This window comes from Arachis stenosperma, chromosome 10, assembly GCF_014773155.1.
Source record: "Arachis stenosperma cultivar V10309 chromosome 10, arast.V10309.gnm1.PFL2, whole genome shotgun sequence".
Lineage (NCBI taxonomy): Eukaryota > Viridiplantae > Streptophyta > Magnoliopsida > Fabales > Fabaceae > Arachis > Arachis stenosperma.
This window is the reverse complement of record NC_080386.1, coordinates 49503072-49519829: the sequence shown is the minus strand read 5'-3', so window position 1 is coordinate 49519829 and position 16758 is coordinate 49503072. Positions and strand designations below refer to the sequence as shown.

At 39.3% G+C, this 16758-nt stretch overlaps 1 non-coding gene across 1 annotated transcript; it reads left to right on the top strand.

The window, feature by feature from the left end:
* The first annotated feature begins 9048 nt into the window (after positions 1 to 9048).
* On the top strand, positions 9049 to 9156 carry LOC130959703 (small nucleolar RNA R71). The gene has a single exon (XR_009078772.1). It is a non-coding gene; the product is annotated as a small nucleolar RNA R71 (small nucleolar RNA).
* The last annotated feature ends 7602 nt before the right edge of the window (positions 9157 to 16758 follow it).

Sequence of the window (16758 nt, the reverse complement as noted above, 5' to 3'; positions counted from 1 at the left end):
CCCTAAAAGTAGCTTGAACTTACTAAAAACTACCTAAAAACAATGCCAAAAAGCGTATAAATTATCCGCTCATCACAACACCAAACTTAAATTGTTGCTTGTCCCCAAGCAACTGAAAATCAAAGAGGATAAAAAGAAGAGAATATACTATAAATTCCAAAATATCAATCAATATTAATTATAATTAGATGAGCAGGACTTGTAGCTTTTTGCTTCTGAACAGTTTTGGCATCTCACTTCTTCCTTTGAAGTTCTGAATGATTGGCTTCTCTAGGAACTTAGAATTTCGGATAGTGTTATTGATTTTCCTAGTTAAGCATGTTGATTCTTGAACACAGCTACTTATGAGTCTTGGCTGTGGCCCTAAGCACTTTGTTTTCCAGTATTACCACCGGATACATAAATGCCACAGACACATAACTGGGTGAACCTTTCCAGATTGTGACTCAGCTTTGCAAGAGTCCCCAGTTAGTGGTGTCCAGAGCTCTTAAGCACACTCTTTTGCTTTGGATCACGACTTTAACCACTCAGTCTCAAGCTTTTTACTTGGACCTTCATGACACAAGCACATGGTTAGGGACAGCTTGATTTAGCCGCTTAGGCCTGGATTTAATTTCCTTGGGCCCTCCTATCCATTGATGCTCAAAGCCTTGGATCCTTTTCACCCTTGCCTTTTGGCTTTAAGGGCTATTGGCTTTTTCTACTGCTCCTTCTTTTTTTTTTTCAAGCTTTTGCTTCTTCACTGCTTTTTCTTGCTTCAAGGATCAATTTCATGATTTTTCAGATCCTCAATAACATTTATCTTTGTTCATCATTCTTTCAAGAGCCAACAATTTTAACATTCATAAACAACAAGATCAAAAGATATATGCACTGTTCAAGCATTCATTCAGAAAACAAAAATATTGTCACCACATCAATATAATTAAACTAAATTCAAGAGCTATTTTCGAAATTTATGTACTTCTTGTTCTTTTGAATTTAAAACATTTTTTTCATTTAAGAGAAGTGAAGGATTAATGGATTTTATTCAGAGCTTTAAGGCATGGTTACATACTAATGATCATGAAATAAAGACCAAAAACATAGATAAACATAATATTAAAAACCGAAAAGCAGAAAGAAATAAGAACAAGGAATGAATCCACCTCTAGTGGCGTCTTCTTCTTGAAGGACCAATGATGTTCTTTAGCTCTTCTATGTCCCTTCCTTACCTTTGTTGCTCCTCCCTCATTGCTCTTTGATCTTCTCTTATTTCTTGGAGAATGATGGAGTGCTCATGATGTTCCACCCTTAATTGTTCCACATTGTGGCTCAAACCTTCTATGGAAGTGTTGAGTTGCTCCCAATAGTTGTTTGGAGGAAAGTGCATCCCTTGAGGCATCTCAGGGATTTCTTGATGATGAGCTTCCTCATGCACCTCTTGAGAACCGTGAGGGGCTTCTCTTGCTTGCTCCATCCTCTTCTTGGTGATGGGCTTGTCCTCTTCAATGGAGATGTCTCCTTCTATGATAACTCCAGCTGAGTAACATAGATGGCAAATAAGGTGAGGAAAAGCTAGCCGTGCCATAGGTGAAGGCTTGTCGGCTATTTTGTAGATTTCATTGGAGATGACCTCATGAACTTCTACTTCCTCTCCAATCATGATGCCATGAATCATGATGGCCCGATCCACAGTGACTTCAGATCGGTTGCTAGTAGGAATGATGGAGCGTTGAATGAACTCCAACCATCCTCTAGCTATAGGCTTGAGGTCCAGTCTTCTTAGTTGGACTGGCTTGCCTTTGGAGTCTCTCTTCCATTGAGCTCCTTCCACACAAATGTCCATAAGGACTTGGTCCAACCTTTGATCAAAGTTGACCCTTCTAGTGTAGGGGCATTCATCTCCTTGCATCATAGGCAAGTGAAACGCCAACCTCACATTTTCCGGACTAAAATCCAAGTATTTCCCCCGAACCATTGTGAGATAATTCTTTGGACTCGGGTTCATAACTTGATCATGGTTCCTAGTGATCCATGCATTGGCATAGAATTCTTGAACCATTAAGATTCCGACTTGTTGCATGGGGTTGGTTAAGACTTCCCAACCTCTTCTTCGGACTTCATGTCGGATCTCCGGATACTCATTTTTCTTGAGCTTGAAAGGGACCTCAGGGATCACCTTCTTCTTTGCCACAACATCATAGAAGTGGTCTTGATGGCTCTTGGAGATGAATCTTTCCATCTCCCATGACTCGGAGGTGGAAGCTTTTGCCTTCCCTTTTCCTTTTCTAGAGGATATTCCGGTCTTAGGTGCCATTGGTAATGGAAAAACAAAAAAAAGCTTATGCTTTTACCACACCAAACTTAAAATATTGCTCGCCCTCGAGCAATAAAAGAAAGAAGAGAAGAAGAAGAAGAAGAAAATATGGTAGAGAGGGAGAGAGGTAGGTTCGGCTTTAGGTGAAGAAGAAGGGGTTTGTGTTGTGTGAAAATGAAGAAGAAAGGAAGGGTATTTATAGGGAAAGGGGGGGAGGTATGTTCGGCCATTTGGGTGGGAATGGGAGGGAAATTGGTTTGAATTTTTGAAGGTAGGTGGGGTTTATGGGGAAGAGTGGATGGATGTGAGTGGTGAATGGGGTAATTGGGAAGAGGAATTGAGGTGATTGGTGAAAGGTGTTGGGAAGTGTGACATGGGGAAGAGTGGATTTGGATTAGGAGAGTGTGATTAGGATTAAAAGGTAAGGTGGGAATATGTTAGGTGGGGATCCTGTGGGGTCCACAGATCCTGAGGTGATCCTGTGGGGTCCACAGATCCTGAGGTGTTAAGGAATTCCATCCCTGCACCAAATAGGCATGTAAAATGCCTTCGTGCATCATTCTGGCATTTAAACGCCCATTGGTGCACATTCTGGGCGTTCAACACCCATGTAAAGCATGTTTCTGGCGTTGAACGCCAGTTTCATGCTTGTTACTGGCGTTCAGCGCCAGTTTTTCCACTCTGGGCACATTCCTGGCGTTCAGCGCCAGAATGTTGCTTGTTTCAGGCGTTCAGCGCCAGAATGGTGCTCTGTTCTGGCGTTGAACGCCAGCCAGATGCATCTTATTGGCGTTGAACGCCAGCCTGTGCGTCATCCAGGGTGTGAATTTTTTTCTTCTGCTGTTTTTGATTCTGTTTTTAATTTTTATGATTTTTTTCGTGACTCCTCATGATCATGTACCTAATAAAATATAAAATAACAATAAAATAGAATAAAATAAAATTAGATAAATAAAATTGGGTTGCCTCCCAACAAGCACTTCTTTAATGTCAATAGCTTGACAGTGGCTCTCATGGAGCCACAAGGTGATCAGGTCAATGTCGTATAGTTGTCCACAGCAAACTTAGAGTTTGGATATGGGATCTTAACACCAAACTTAGAGTTTGGTTGTGGCCTCATGGTGCACGAAATTGTGATCACTACTTTTACACAGAACAATCCCCGGTAATGGCTCCAAAGACTTGGTGCACAATACCATGGCATAAGCACAACTTCGCACAACTAACCAGCAAGTGCACTGGGTCGTCCAAGTAATACCTTACGTGAGTAAGGGTCGATCCCACGGAGATTGTTGGTATGAAGCAAGCTATGGTCACCTTGTAAATCTCAGTCAGGCAGACTCAAATGGGTATAATGATAAACGAATAAAGCATAAAGATAAAGATAGAGATACTTATGTATATCATTGGTGAGAGCTTCAGATAAGCGTATGAAGATGCCTTCCCTTCCGTCTCTCTGCTTTCCTACTGTCTTCATCCAATCCTTCTTACTCCTTTCCATGGCAAGCTCATGTAGGGTTTCACCGTTGTCAGTGGCTACCTCCCATCCTCTCAGTGAAAATGTTCCTATGCTCTGTCACAGCATATGGCTAATCAGCTGTCGGTTCTCGGTCAGGCCGGAATAGAATCCAGCGATTCTTTTGCGTCTGTCACTATCGCCCCGCCTGCTAGGAGTTTGAAGCACGTCACAGTCATTCAATCATTGAATCCTACTCAGAATACCACAGACAAGGTTAGACCTTCCGGATTCTCTTGAATGCCGCCATCAGTTCTCGCCTATACCACGAAGACTCTGATCTCACGGAATGGCTGGCTCGTTTGTTAGGCGAGCACTCGGTTGTCAGGCGATCAACCATGCATCGTGTATCAGGAATCCAAGAGATAAACACTAGAGCCTCGTATGCTTGTAGAACAAGAGTGGTTGTCAGTCACCTTGTTCATGAGTGAGAATAGTGATGAGTGTCACGGATCATCACATCCATCAAGTTGAAGAACAAGTGATATCTTGGACAAAGAACAAGTGGAATTGAATAGAAGAACAATAGTAATTGCATTAATACTCGAGGTACAGCAGAGCTCCACACCTTAATCTATGGTGTGTAGAAACTCCACCGTTGAAAATACATAAGAACAAGGTCTAGGCATGGCCGTGAGGCCAGCCTCCCAATGATCTAAGAACTAGATGTCCAAAGATGATCTAGAGATCTAAAGTGATCAAAAGATGAAAATACAATAGTAAAAGGTCCTATATATAGAAAACTAGTAGCCTAGGGTGTACAGAGATGAGTAAATGACATAGAAATCCACTTCCGGGCCCACTTGGTGTGTGCTTGGGCTGAGCAATGAAGCATTTTCGTGTAGAGACTCTTCTTGGAGTTAAACGCCAGCTTTTATGCCAGTTTGGGCGTTTAACTCCCATTTAGGTGCCAGTTCCGGCGTTTAACGCTGGAATTTCTGAGGGTGACTTTGAACGCCGGTTTGGGCCATCAAATCTTGGGCAAAGTATGGACTATTATATATTTCTGGAAAGCCCAGGATGTCTACTTTCCAACGCCGTTGAGAGCGCGCCAATTGGGCTTCTGTAGCTCCAGAAAATCCACTTCGAGTGCAAGGAGGTCAGAATCCAACAGCATCTGCAGTCCTTTTCAGTCTCTGAATCAGATTTTTGCTCAGATCCCTCAATTTCAGCCAGAAAATACCTGAAATCACAGAAAAACACACAAACTCATAGTAAAGTCCAGAAAAGTGAATTTTAATTAAAAACTAATAAAAATATACTAAAAACTAACTAAATCATACTAAAAACATACTAAAAACAATGCCAAAAAGGGTACAAATTATCCGCTCATCACAACACCAAACTTAAATTGTTGCTTGTCCCCAAGCAACTGAAAATCAAATAAGATAAAAAGAAGATAATGTACTATAGACTCCAAATTATCAATGAAACTTAGCTCCAAATTAGATGAGCGGGACTAGTAGCTTTTTGCCTCCAAACAGTTTTGGCATCTCACTTTATCCTTTGATATTCAGAATGATTGGCTTCTTTAGGAACTCAGAATCCAGATAGTGTTATTGATTCTCCTAGTTAAGTATGATGATTCTTGAACACAGCTACTTCATGAGTCTTGGCCGTGGCCCAAAGCACTCTGTCTTCCAGTATTACCACCGGATACATACATGCCACAGACACATAATTGGGTGAACCTTTTCAGATTGTGACTCAGCTTTGCTAGAGTCCCCAATTAGAGGTGTCCAGGGTTCTTAAGCACACTCTTTTTGCCTTGGATCACACTTTATTTCTTTCTTTTTCTTTCTTTTCTCTCTTTTTCTCTTTTTCCTTCTCTTTTTTTTTCGTTTTTTTTTTTGTATTCACTGCTTTTTCTTGCTTCAAGAATCATTTTTATGATTTTTCAGATCCTCAGTAACATGTCTCCTTTTTCATCATTCTTTCAAGAGCCAACAAATTTAACATTCATGAATAACAAATTCAAAAGACATATGCACTGTTCAAGCATACATTCAGAAAACAAAAAGTATTGTCACCACATCAAACTAATTAAGCTAGTTTTAAAGATGAATTTGAAATCCTGTACTTCTTGTTCTTTTGTGATAAAAACAGTTTTCTTTTAAGAAAGGTGATGGATTCATATTCATAGCTTTAAGGCATAGACACTATGACACTAATGATCATAAGACACAAACATAGATAACCATAAGCATAAAATTCGAAAAACAAGAAAGTAAAGAACAAGGAGATTAAAGAACGGGTCCACCTTAGTGATGGCGGCTTGTTCTTCCTCTTGAAGGCCTTATGGAGTGCTTGAGCTCCTCAATGTCTCTTCCTTGTCTTTGTTGCTCCTCTCTCATGATTCTTTGATCTTCTCTAATTTCATGGAGGGGGATGGAATGTTCTTGGTGCTCCACCCTTAGTTGTCCCATGTTGGAACTCAATTCTCCTAGGGAGGTGTTTAGTTGCTCCCAATAGTCTTGTGGAGGAAAGTGCATCCCTTGAGGCATCTCAGGGATCTCTTGATGAGAGGGGTCTCTTATTTGCTCCATCCTTTTCTTAGTGATGGGCTTGAGGTCATGCCTTCTCAGTTGAATCGGCTTTCCTCTTGAATCTCTCTTCCATTGAGTGCCCTCTTTCACAAATGTTTATGAGGACTTGGTCCAACCTTTGATCAAAGTTGACCCTTCTCCATGGCCACAACTTCATAGAAGTGGTCTTGATGCACCCTTGAGATGAATCTCTCCATCTCCCATGACTCGGAGGTGAAAGCTTTTGCCTTCCCTTTCCTCTTTCTAGAGGTTTCTCCGGCCTTGGATGCCATCAATGGTTATGGAAAAACAAAAAGCAATGCTTTTACCACACCAAACTTAGAAGGTTTGCTCGTCCTCGAGCAAAAGAAGAAAGAAGAGAGTAGAAGAAGAAGAAATGAGGAAGAAGGGAATGGCTTTATGTTCGGCCAAAGAGGGGGAGAAGTGGTGTTTAGGTGGTGTGAAAATGAAGGAGTGAAGAAGGGTTTATGGGGAAGAGGTGTTGAGGTGATTGGTGAATGGGTGAAGAAGAAAGAGGGTGGTGGGGTTGGTGGGGATCCTGTGGGATCCACAGATCCTGAGGTGTCAAGGAAAAGTCATCCCTGCACCAAATGGCATGCAAAAACACGTTTTGTGCCAAATCTGGCGTTAAACGCCGGGCTGGTGCCCATTCCTGGCGTTTAATGCCAGGTTCTTGCCCTTTTCTGGCGTTTAACGCCAGTCTGGTGCCCCTTTCTGGCGTTAAACGCCCAGAATGGTGCCAGACTGGGCGTTAAACGCCCAACTGCTAACCTTACTGGCGTTTAAACGCCAGTAAGTTCTTCCTCCAGGGTGTGCTGTTTTTCTTCCTGTTTTTCATTCTGTTTTTGCTTTTTCAATTGATTTTGTGACTTCTCATGATCATCAACCTACAAAATAAAATAAAATAACAAAAGAAAATAGATAAAATATAACATTGGGTTGCCTCCCAACAAGCGCTTCTTTAATGTCAGTAGCTTGACAGAGGGCTCTCATGGAGCCTCACATTTTCTCAGAGCAATGTTGGAACCTCCCAACACCAAACTTAGAGTTTGAATGTTGGGGTTCAACACCAAACTTAGAATTTGGTTGTGGCCTCCCAACACCAAACTTAGAGTTTGACTGTGGGGGCTCTGTTTGACTCTGATTTGAGAAAAGCTCTTCATGCTTCCTCTCCATGGTGACAGAGGGATATCCTTGAGCCTTAAACACAAAGGATTCTTCATTCACTTGAATGATCAGTTCACCTCCATCAACATCAATCACAGCCTTTGCTGTGGCTAGGAAGGGTCTGCCAAGGATGATAGATTTATCCATGCTCTTCCCAGTCTCTAGGACTATGAAATCAGCAGGGATGTAATGGTCTTCAATCTTCACCAAAACATCCTCTACAAGTCCATAAGCTTGTTTTCTTGAATTGTCTGCCATCTCTAATGAGATTCTTGCAGCTTGTACCTCAAAATCCCTAGCTTCTCCATTACAGAGAGAGGCATGAGGTTTACACTTGACCCTAAGTCACACAGAGCCTTCTTGAAGGTCATGGTGCCTATGGTACAAGGTATTGAAAACTTCCCAGGATCTTGTCTCTTTTGAGGTAATTTCTGCCTAGACAAGTCATCCAGTTCTTTGGTGAGCAAAGGAGGTTCATCCTCCCAAGTCTCATTTCCAAATAACTTGTCATTTAGCTTCATGATTGCTCCAAGGTATTTAGCAACTTGCTCTTCAGTAACATACTCATCCTCTTCAGAGGAAGAATACTCATCAGAGCTCATGAAAGGCAGAAGTAGGTCCAATGGAATCTCTATGGTCTCATTTTGAGCCTCAGATTCCCATGGTTTCTCATTGGGGAACTCTGTGGAGGCTAGTGCACGCCCATTGAGGCCTTCCTCAGTGGCGTCCACTTCCTCACTTTCCTCTCCAGATTCGGCCATGGTTATGGCTTTGCACTCTCCTTTTGGATTTTCTTCTGTATTGCTTGGAAGAGTACTAGGAGGGAGTTCAGTAACTGTCTTGCTCAGCTGTCCCACTTGTGCCTCCAAGTTTCTAATGGAGGACCTTGTTTCAGTCATGAAACTTTGAGTGGTTTTGATTAGATCAGAGACCATGGTTGCTAAGTCAGAGGAGTTCTGCTTAGAATTCTCTGTCTGTTGCTGAGAAGATGATGGAAAAGGCTTGCCATTGCTAAACCTGTTTCTTCCACCATTATTGTTGTTGAAACCTTGTTGAGGTCTCTCTTGATTTTTCCATGAGAAATTTGGGTGATTTCTCCATGAAGAATTATAGGTGTTTCCATAGGGTTCTCCTAGGTAATTCACCTCTTCCATTGAAGGGTTCTCAGGATCATAAGCTTCTTCTTCAGATGAAGCATCCTTAGTACTGCTTGGTGCATTTTGCATTCCAAACAGACTTTGAGAAATCAAATTGACTTGTTGAGTCAATATCTTGTTCTGAGCCAATATGGCATTCAGAGTATCAATCTCAAGAACTCCTTTCTTCTGATTTGTCCCATTGTTCACAGGATTCCTTTCAGAAGTGTACATGAATTGGTTATTTGCAACCATTTCAATGAGTTCTTGAGCCTCTGTAGGCGTCTTCTTCAGATGAAGAGATCCTCCAGCAGAGCTATCCAAAGACATCTTGGATAGTTCAGAAAGACCATCATAGAAAATACCTATGATGCTCCATTCAGAAAGCATGTCAGAAGGGCACTTTCTGATTAATTGTTTGTATCTTTCCCAAGCTTCATAGAGGGATTCTCCATCCTTCTGTCTGAAGGTTTGGACTTCCACTCTAAGCTTACTCAATTTTTGAGGTGGAAAGAACTTTGCCAAGAAGGCATTGACTAGCTTTTCCCAAGAGTCCAGGCTTTCTTTAGGTTGAGAGTCCAACCATATTCTAGCTCTGTCTCTTACAGCAAAAGGGAATAGCATCAGTCTGTAGACCTCAGGGTTAACCCCATTAGTCTTGACTGTGTCACAGATTTGCAAGAACTCAGCTTAAAACTGATGAGGATCTTCCAATGGAAGTCCATGGAACTTGCAATCCTGTTGCATTAGAGAAACTAATTGAGGCTTAAGCTCAAAGTTGTTTGCTCCAATGGCAGGGATAGAGATGCTTCTCCCATAGAAATCGGGAGTAGGTGCAGTAAAGTCACCCAGCACCTTCCTTGCATTGTTGGCATTGTTGTTGTTTTCGGCTGCCATGTCTTCTTCTTTTTTTTTTGAAGAATTCGGTTAGGTCCTCTACAGAGAGTTGTGCCTTAGCTTCTCTTAGCTTTCGCTTCAAGGTCCTTTCAGGTTCAGGGTCAGCTTCAACAAGAATACCTTTGTCTTTGTTCCTGCTCATATGAAAGAGAAGAGAACAAGAAAATGTGGAATCCTCTATGTCACAGTATAGAGATCCCTTGAGGTGTCAGAAGAAAAGAAAATTAGAAGGCAGAAGTAGAAAATTCGAACTTATCAAAGAAGATGGAGTTCGGATTTTGCATTAAGGGATAGTGTTAGTCCATGAATAGAAGGATGTGAGAAGAAGGGAAGTAATTTTCGAAAATTAAGTAAAAGATTTTGAAAACATTTTGAAAAACACTAATTGATTTTCGAAAACAAAAGTGGGAAAGAAGTAAAGTGATTTTTGAAAAAGATTTTGAAATTAGAAATTAAAAAGATTTGATTTGAAAACTATTTTGAAAAAGATGTGATTAAAGAGATATGATTGAAAAGTTATGGTTTTAAAAAAAAGATATGATTGAAAAGATATGATTTTGAAAACAATTTTAAAAAGATTTGATTTTAAAAATTAATGACTTGCCTAACAAGAAAAGATATGATTCAAACATTAAACCTTTCTCAACAGAAAAGGCAACAAATTTGAGATGTTCAATCAAATCATTAATTGTTAGTAAGTATCTTTGAAAAAGGAAAGAAATTGATTTTGAAAACATTTGATTGAAAAGATATGATTTGAAAAAGATTTGATTTTGAAAAACTTTGAAAACTTGAAAAAAATTGATTTTGAAAACAAAATCTTCCCCCTTGTGCCATCCTGGCGTTAAACGCCCAGAATGGTGCACATTCTGGCGTTTAACGCCCAAAACTCTACCCTTTTGGGCGTTAAACGCCCAACCAGGCACCCTGGTTGGCGTTTAAACGCCAGTCTGTCCTTCTTCACTGGGCGTTTTGAACGCCCAGCTTTTTCTGTGTAATTCCTCTGCTGTATGTTCTGAATCTTCAATTCTCTGTATTATTGACTTGAAAAGACACAAATTAAAAATATTTTTGGATTTTTAATAATGAGGAATAATCAAAATGCAACTAAAATCAAATAACAATGCATGCAAGACACCAAACTTAGCAGTTTGTATACTACTGACACTAACAAGATGAGAATGCACATGAGAAACAACAAAACACTCAAGTCAATAGAATTCAAAGATCAAAATAAGGAAATCATCAAGAACAACTTGAAGATTAATGAAGACACATGCATAAATTCGAAAAATGCAGGAAGAACAGAAACATGCAATTGACACCAAACTTAAAATTAGACACTAGACTCAAACAAGAAATATTTTTGGTTTTTTATTGATTTTGTAATTTTTTTGGTTTTTTTTTTTCGAAAATTAAGTGAAAAGGAAAATAAAGGTATCAAAATTCTTAATGAGAATTCCAGGAATCATGCAATGTTAGTCTAAAGCTTTAGTCTAAAGGAATTAGACATAGCTAGCTAAGCTTCAGCAGGACATTGCATTCAAGAGCTAAATTGATGATGATCAATCAGCTTTGGTGATGATAAGAACATCACCTTGAAACACTAGAATTCATTCTTAAGAACTCTGAAGAAAAATAATACCTAATCTAAGCAACAAGATGAACCGTCAGTTGTCCATACTCGAACAATCCCCGGCAACGGCGCCAAAAACTTGGTGCACGAAATTGTGATCACTACTTTTACACAGAACAATCCCCGGTAATGGCTCCAAAGACTTGGTGCACAATACCATGGCATAAGCACAACTTCGCACAACTAACCAGCAAGTGCACTGGGTCGTCCAAGTAATACCTTACGTGAGTAAGGGTCGATCCCACGGAGATTGTTGGTATGAAGCAAGCTATGGTCACCTTGTAAATCTCAGTCAGGCAGACTCAAATAGGTATAATGATAAACGAATAAAGCATAAAGATAAAGATAGAGATACTTATGTATATCATTGGTGAGAGCTTCAGATAAGCGTATGAAGATGCCTTCCCTTCCGTCTCTCTGCTTTCCTACTGTCTTCATCCAATCCTTCTTACTCCTTTCCATGGCAAGCTCATGTAGGGTTTCACCGTTGTCAGTGGCTACCTCCCATCCTCTCAGTGAAAATGTTCCTATGCTCTGTCACAGCATATGGCTAATCAGCTGTCGGTTCTCGGTCAGGCCGGAATAGAATCCAGCGATTCTTTTGCGTCTGTCACTATCGCCCGCCTGCTAGGAGTTTGAAGCACGTCACAGTCATTCAATCATTGAATCCTACTCAGAATACCACAGACAAGGTTAGACCTTCCGGATTCTCTTGAATGCCGCCATCAGTTCTCGCCTATACCACGAAGACTCTGATCTCACGGAATGGCTGGCTCGTTTGTTAGGCGAGCACTCGGTTGTCAGGCGATCAACCATGCATCGTGTATCAGGAATCCAAGAGATAAACACTAGAGCCTCGTATGCTTGTAGAACAAGAGTGGTTGTCAGTCACCTTGTTCATGAGTGAGAATGGTGATGAGTGTCACGGATCATCACATCCATCAAGTTGAAGAACAAGTGATATCTTGGACAAAGAACAAGTGGAATTGAATAGAAGAACAATAGTAATTGCATTAATACTCGAGGTACAGCAGAGCTCCACACCTTAATCTATGGTGTGTAGAAACTCCACCGTTGAAAATACATAAGAACAAGGTCTAGGCATGGCCGTGAGGCCAGCCTCCCAATGATCTAAGAACTAGATGTCCAAAGATGATCTAGAGATCTAAAGTGATCAAAAGATGAAAATACAATAGTAAAAGGTCCTATATATAGAAAACTAGTAGCCTAGGGTGTACAGAGATGAGTAAATGACATAGAAATCCACTTCCGGGCCCACTTGGTGTGTGCTTGGGCTGAGCAATGAAGCATTTTCGTGTAGAGACTCTTCTTGGAGTTAAACGCCAGCTTTTATGCCAGTTTGGGCGTTTAACTCCCATTTAGGTGCCAGTTCCGGCGTTTAACGCTGGAATTTCTGAGGGTGACTTTGAACGCCGGTTTGGGCCATCAAATCTTGGGCAAAGTATGGACTATCATATATTGCTGGAAAGCCCAGGATGTCTACTTTCCAACGCCGTTGAGAGCGCGCCAATTGGGCTTCTGTAGCTCCAGAAAATCCACTTCGAGTGCAAGGAGGTCAGAATCCAACAGCATCTGCAGTCCTTTTCAGTCTCTGAATCAGATTTTTGCTCAGATCCCTCAATTTCAGCCAGAAAATACCTGAAATCACAGAAAAACACACAAACTCATAGTAAAGTCCAGAAAAGTGAATTTTAATTAAAAACTAATAAAAAATATACTAAAAACTAACTAAATCATACTAAAAACATACTAAAAATAATGCCAAAAAGGGTACAAATTATCCGCTCATCACCTCACAACACCAAACTTAGAGTTTGACTGTGTGGGCTCTTCTTGACTCTGAACTGAGAGAAGCTCTTCATGCTTACTCTCTTTTGTCACAGAGGGATGGCCATGTGCCTTAAACACAAGGTAGTCCCCATTCAAGTGAAGGACTAATTCGCCTCTGTTGACATCTATCACAGCTCCTGCTGTGGCTAGGAAAGGTCTTCCAAGGATGATGCAATTATCCTCTTCCTTCCTAGTGTCTAAGATTATGAAATCAGCAGGGATGTAAAGGCCTTCAACCTTTACTAGCACGTCCTCTACTAATCCATAAGCTTGTCTTAATGACTTGTCTGCCAATTGTAATGAGAACAAGGCAGGTTGTACCTCAATGATCCCCAGCTTCTCCATTACAGAGAGTGGCATAAGATTTATCCCTGACCCCAGATCACATAGAGCTTTTTCAAAGCTCATGGTGCCTATGGTACAAGGTATTAAGAACTTGCCAGGATCTTGTTTCTTTTGAGGTAGAATTTTCTGAATCCAAGTATCCAGTTCATTAATGAGCAAGGGAGGTTCACTTTCCCAAGTCTCATTACCAAACAATTTGGCATTCAGCTTCATGATAGCTCCTAAATATTGAGCAACTTGCTCTCCAATCATATCTTCATCCTCTTCAGAGGAAGAATAGTCTTTAGGGCTCATGAATGGAAGAAGGAGATTTAATAGAATCTCTATGGTCTCTGTATGAGCCTCAGATTCCTTTGGATCCTTAATAGGAAACTCCTTCTTGCTTGAGGAACGTCCCAGGAGGTCTTCCTCACTAGGATTTTCGTCCTCCTCCTCCCTTGTGCATTCGGCCATATTGACTATGTCAATGGCTTTGCACTCTCCTTTTGGATTCTCTTCTGTATTGCTTGGGAGAATACTGGGAGGAGTTTCAATGACCTTTTTACTCAGCTGGCCCACTTGTGCCTCCAGATTTCTAATGGAGGATCTTGTTTCACTCATGAAACTGAAAGTGGCCTTTGACAGATCAGAGACTACATTGGCTAAATTAGAAGTGTTTTGTTCAGGATTCTTTGTCTGTTGCTGAGAAGATGATGGATATGGCTTGCTATTGCCCAGCCTGTTGCGTCCACCATTGTTAAAGCCTTGTTGAGGCTTTTGTTGATCCTTCCATGAGAAATTTGGATGATTTCTCCATGATGAGTTATAGGTGTTTCCATAAGGTTCACCCATGTAATTAACCTCTGCCATGGCAGGGTTCTCAGGATCATAAGCTTCTTCAGAAGCTTCCTCTCTAGTACTGTTGGATGCATGTTGCAATCCATTCAGATTTTGAGAAATCATGTTGACCTGTTGAGTCAACACTTTGTTCTGAGCCAATATGGCATTCAGAGTATCAATTTCAAGAACTCCTTTCTTTTGAGGTATCCCATTGTTCACGGAATTCCTCTCAGAAGTGTACATGAATTGGTTGTTTGCAACCATGTCAATGAGTTCTTGAGCCTCTTCAGGCGTTTTCTTCAGGTGAATAGATCCACCTGCAGAATGGTCCAATGACATTTTCGAAAATTCAGAGAGACCATAATAGAATATATCTAATATGGTTCATTCTGAAAACATGTCAGATGGACATCTTTTCGTCAGCTGCTTGTATCTTTCCCAAGCTTCGTAGAGGGATTCACCATCTTTTTGTTTGAAAGTTTGAACATCCACTCTCAGCTTGCTCAGCTTTTGAGGAGGAAAGAATTTGTCCAAGAAGGCAGTGACCAGCTTATCCCATGAGTCCAGGCTATCCTTGGGTTGTGAATCCAACCATATTCTAGCTCTGTCTCTTACAGCAAAAGGGAAAAGCATGAGTCTGTAGACTTCAGGATCAACTCCATTCGTCTTTACAGTCTCACAGATCTGCAAGAACTCAGTTAAAAACTGATAAGGATCTTCAGATGGAAGTCCATAAAACTTGCAGTTTTGTTGCATTAAAGCAACTAGTTGAGGCTTAAGCTCAAAGTTATTGGCTCCAATGGCAGGAATGGAGATGCTTCTTCCATCAAACTTGGACGTTGGCTTTGTGAAGTCACCAAGCATTCTCCTTGAATTATTATTATTTTTGGCTGCCATCTCCTTTTCTTGTTCAAAAATTTCTGAAAGGTTGTTTCTGGATTGTTGTAATTTAGCTTCTCTTAATTTTCTCTTCAGAGTCCTTTCAGGTTCTGGATCAATTTCAACAAGAGTGCCTTTATCCTTGTTCCTGCTCATATGAAAGAGAAGAAAACAAGAAAAGAAAGAGGAATCCTCTATGTCACAGTATAGAGATTCCTTTATGTTAGTAGAAAAAGAAGGTGTAGAAGAATGAAGAATGGATTTGGATTTATGGATGAAGAGAGGTGAAGAGAAGTGTTAGTAAACAAATAATTAAATAGAAGAAGAAAAGAGAAAGAGAATTTCGAAAATAATTTTAAAAAGGGGTTAGTGATTTTCGAAAATTAGATATAAAATGTAATTAAAATTAAAACATGAAACAATTAGTTAATTAAAAAGAATTTTTGAAAAAGGGATGAGATATTTTCGAAAATTAGAGAGGGAAAAGTAGTTAGGTGGTTTTGAAAAAGATAAGAAACAAACAAGAAGTTAGTTAGTTGATTGAAAAAGATTTGAAATCAAAATTGAAAAAGATAAGAAGATAGTAAGTTAGATAAGATATTTTGAAATCAAATTTTGAAAAAGATAAAATTTTTTGAAAAAGATAAAATAAAAGATAAAAAGATTTAATTCAAAAATTTTGAAATTATTTACTTCACTAACAAGAAACTACAAGATAAGATTCTAGAACTTAAAGATTGAACCTTTCTTAACAAGAAAGTAACAAACTTCAAATTTTTGAACCAATCATATTAATTATTAGTGAATTTTCGAAAATTAGATTTAAAGATAAGAAAAAGATTTTGAAACTATTTTGAAAAAGATTTTTTTGAAATTTTCGAAAATAATAAAAAAAATTGAAAAAGATATGATTTTTGAAAAAGATTTTGAAAAGATAAGATTTTTTAAAATTGAAATTTTGACTTGACTTGTAAGAAACAACTAATTTTGAAAATTTTTGACCAAGTCAATCCCAAAATTTCGAAATTTTGGAGGGGAATAAGGAAAAGATATTTTTTTTTATTTTTGAATTTTTAATTATGAGAGAGAAAAACAACAAAAATACTCAATGCATGAAATTTTTAGATCAAAACACTGAATGCATGCAAGAATGCTATGAATGTCAAGATGAACACCAAGAACACTTTGAAGATCATGATGAACATCAAGAACATATTTTTGAAAAATTTTTGATGCAAAGAAAATATGCAAGACACCAAACTTAGAAATCTTTAATGCATGGAAAATATGAATGCAAAAATGCACATGAAAAACAACAAACTACACAAAACAAGAAAACATCAAGATCAAACAAGAAGACTTACCAAGAACAACTTGAAGATCATGAAGAACACCATGAATGCATGAATTTTCGAAAAATGCAAGAAAAAATTTTTAAAGCATGCAATTGACACCAAACTTAAAAATTGACTCAAGATTCAAACAAGAAACACAAAATAATTTTTTATTTTTATGATTTTATGAATTTTTTTGAATTTTTATTAATTTTTTCGAAAATAAAGTTTAGAAAAACGAAAAATAAAAGAAAAATTTTGAAAAAGATTTTTGAAAAGAAAATTACCTAATCTGAGCAACAAGATGAACCGTCAGTTGTCCATACTCGAACA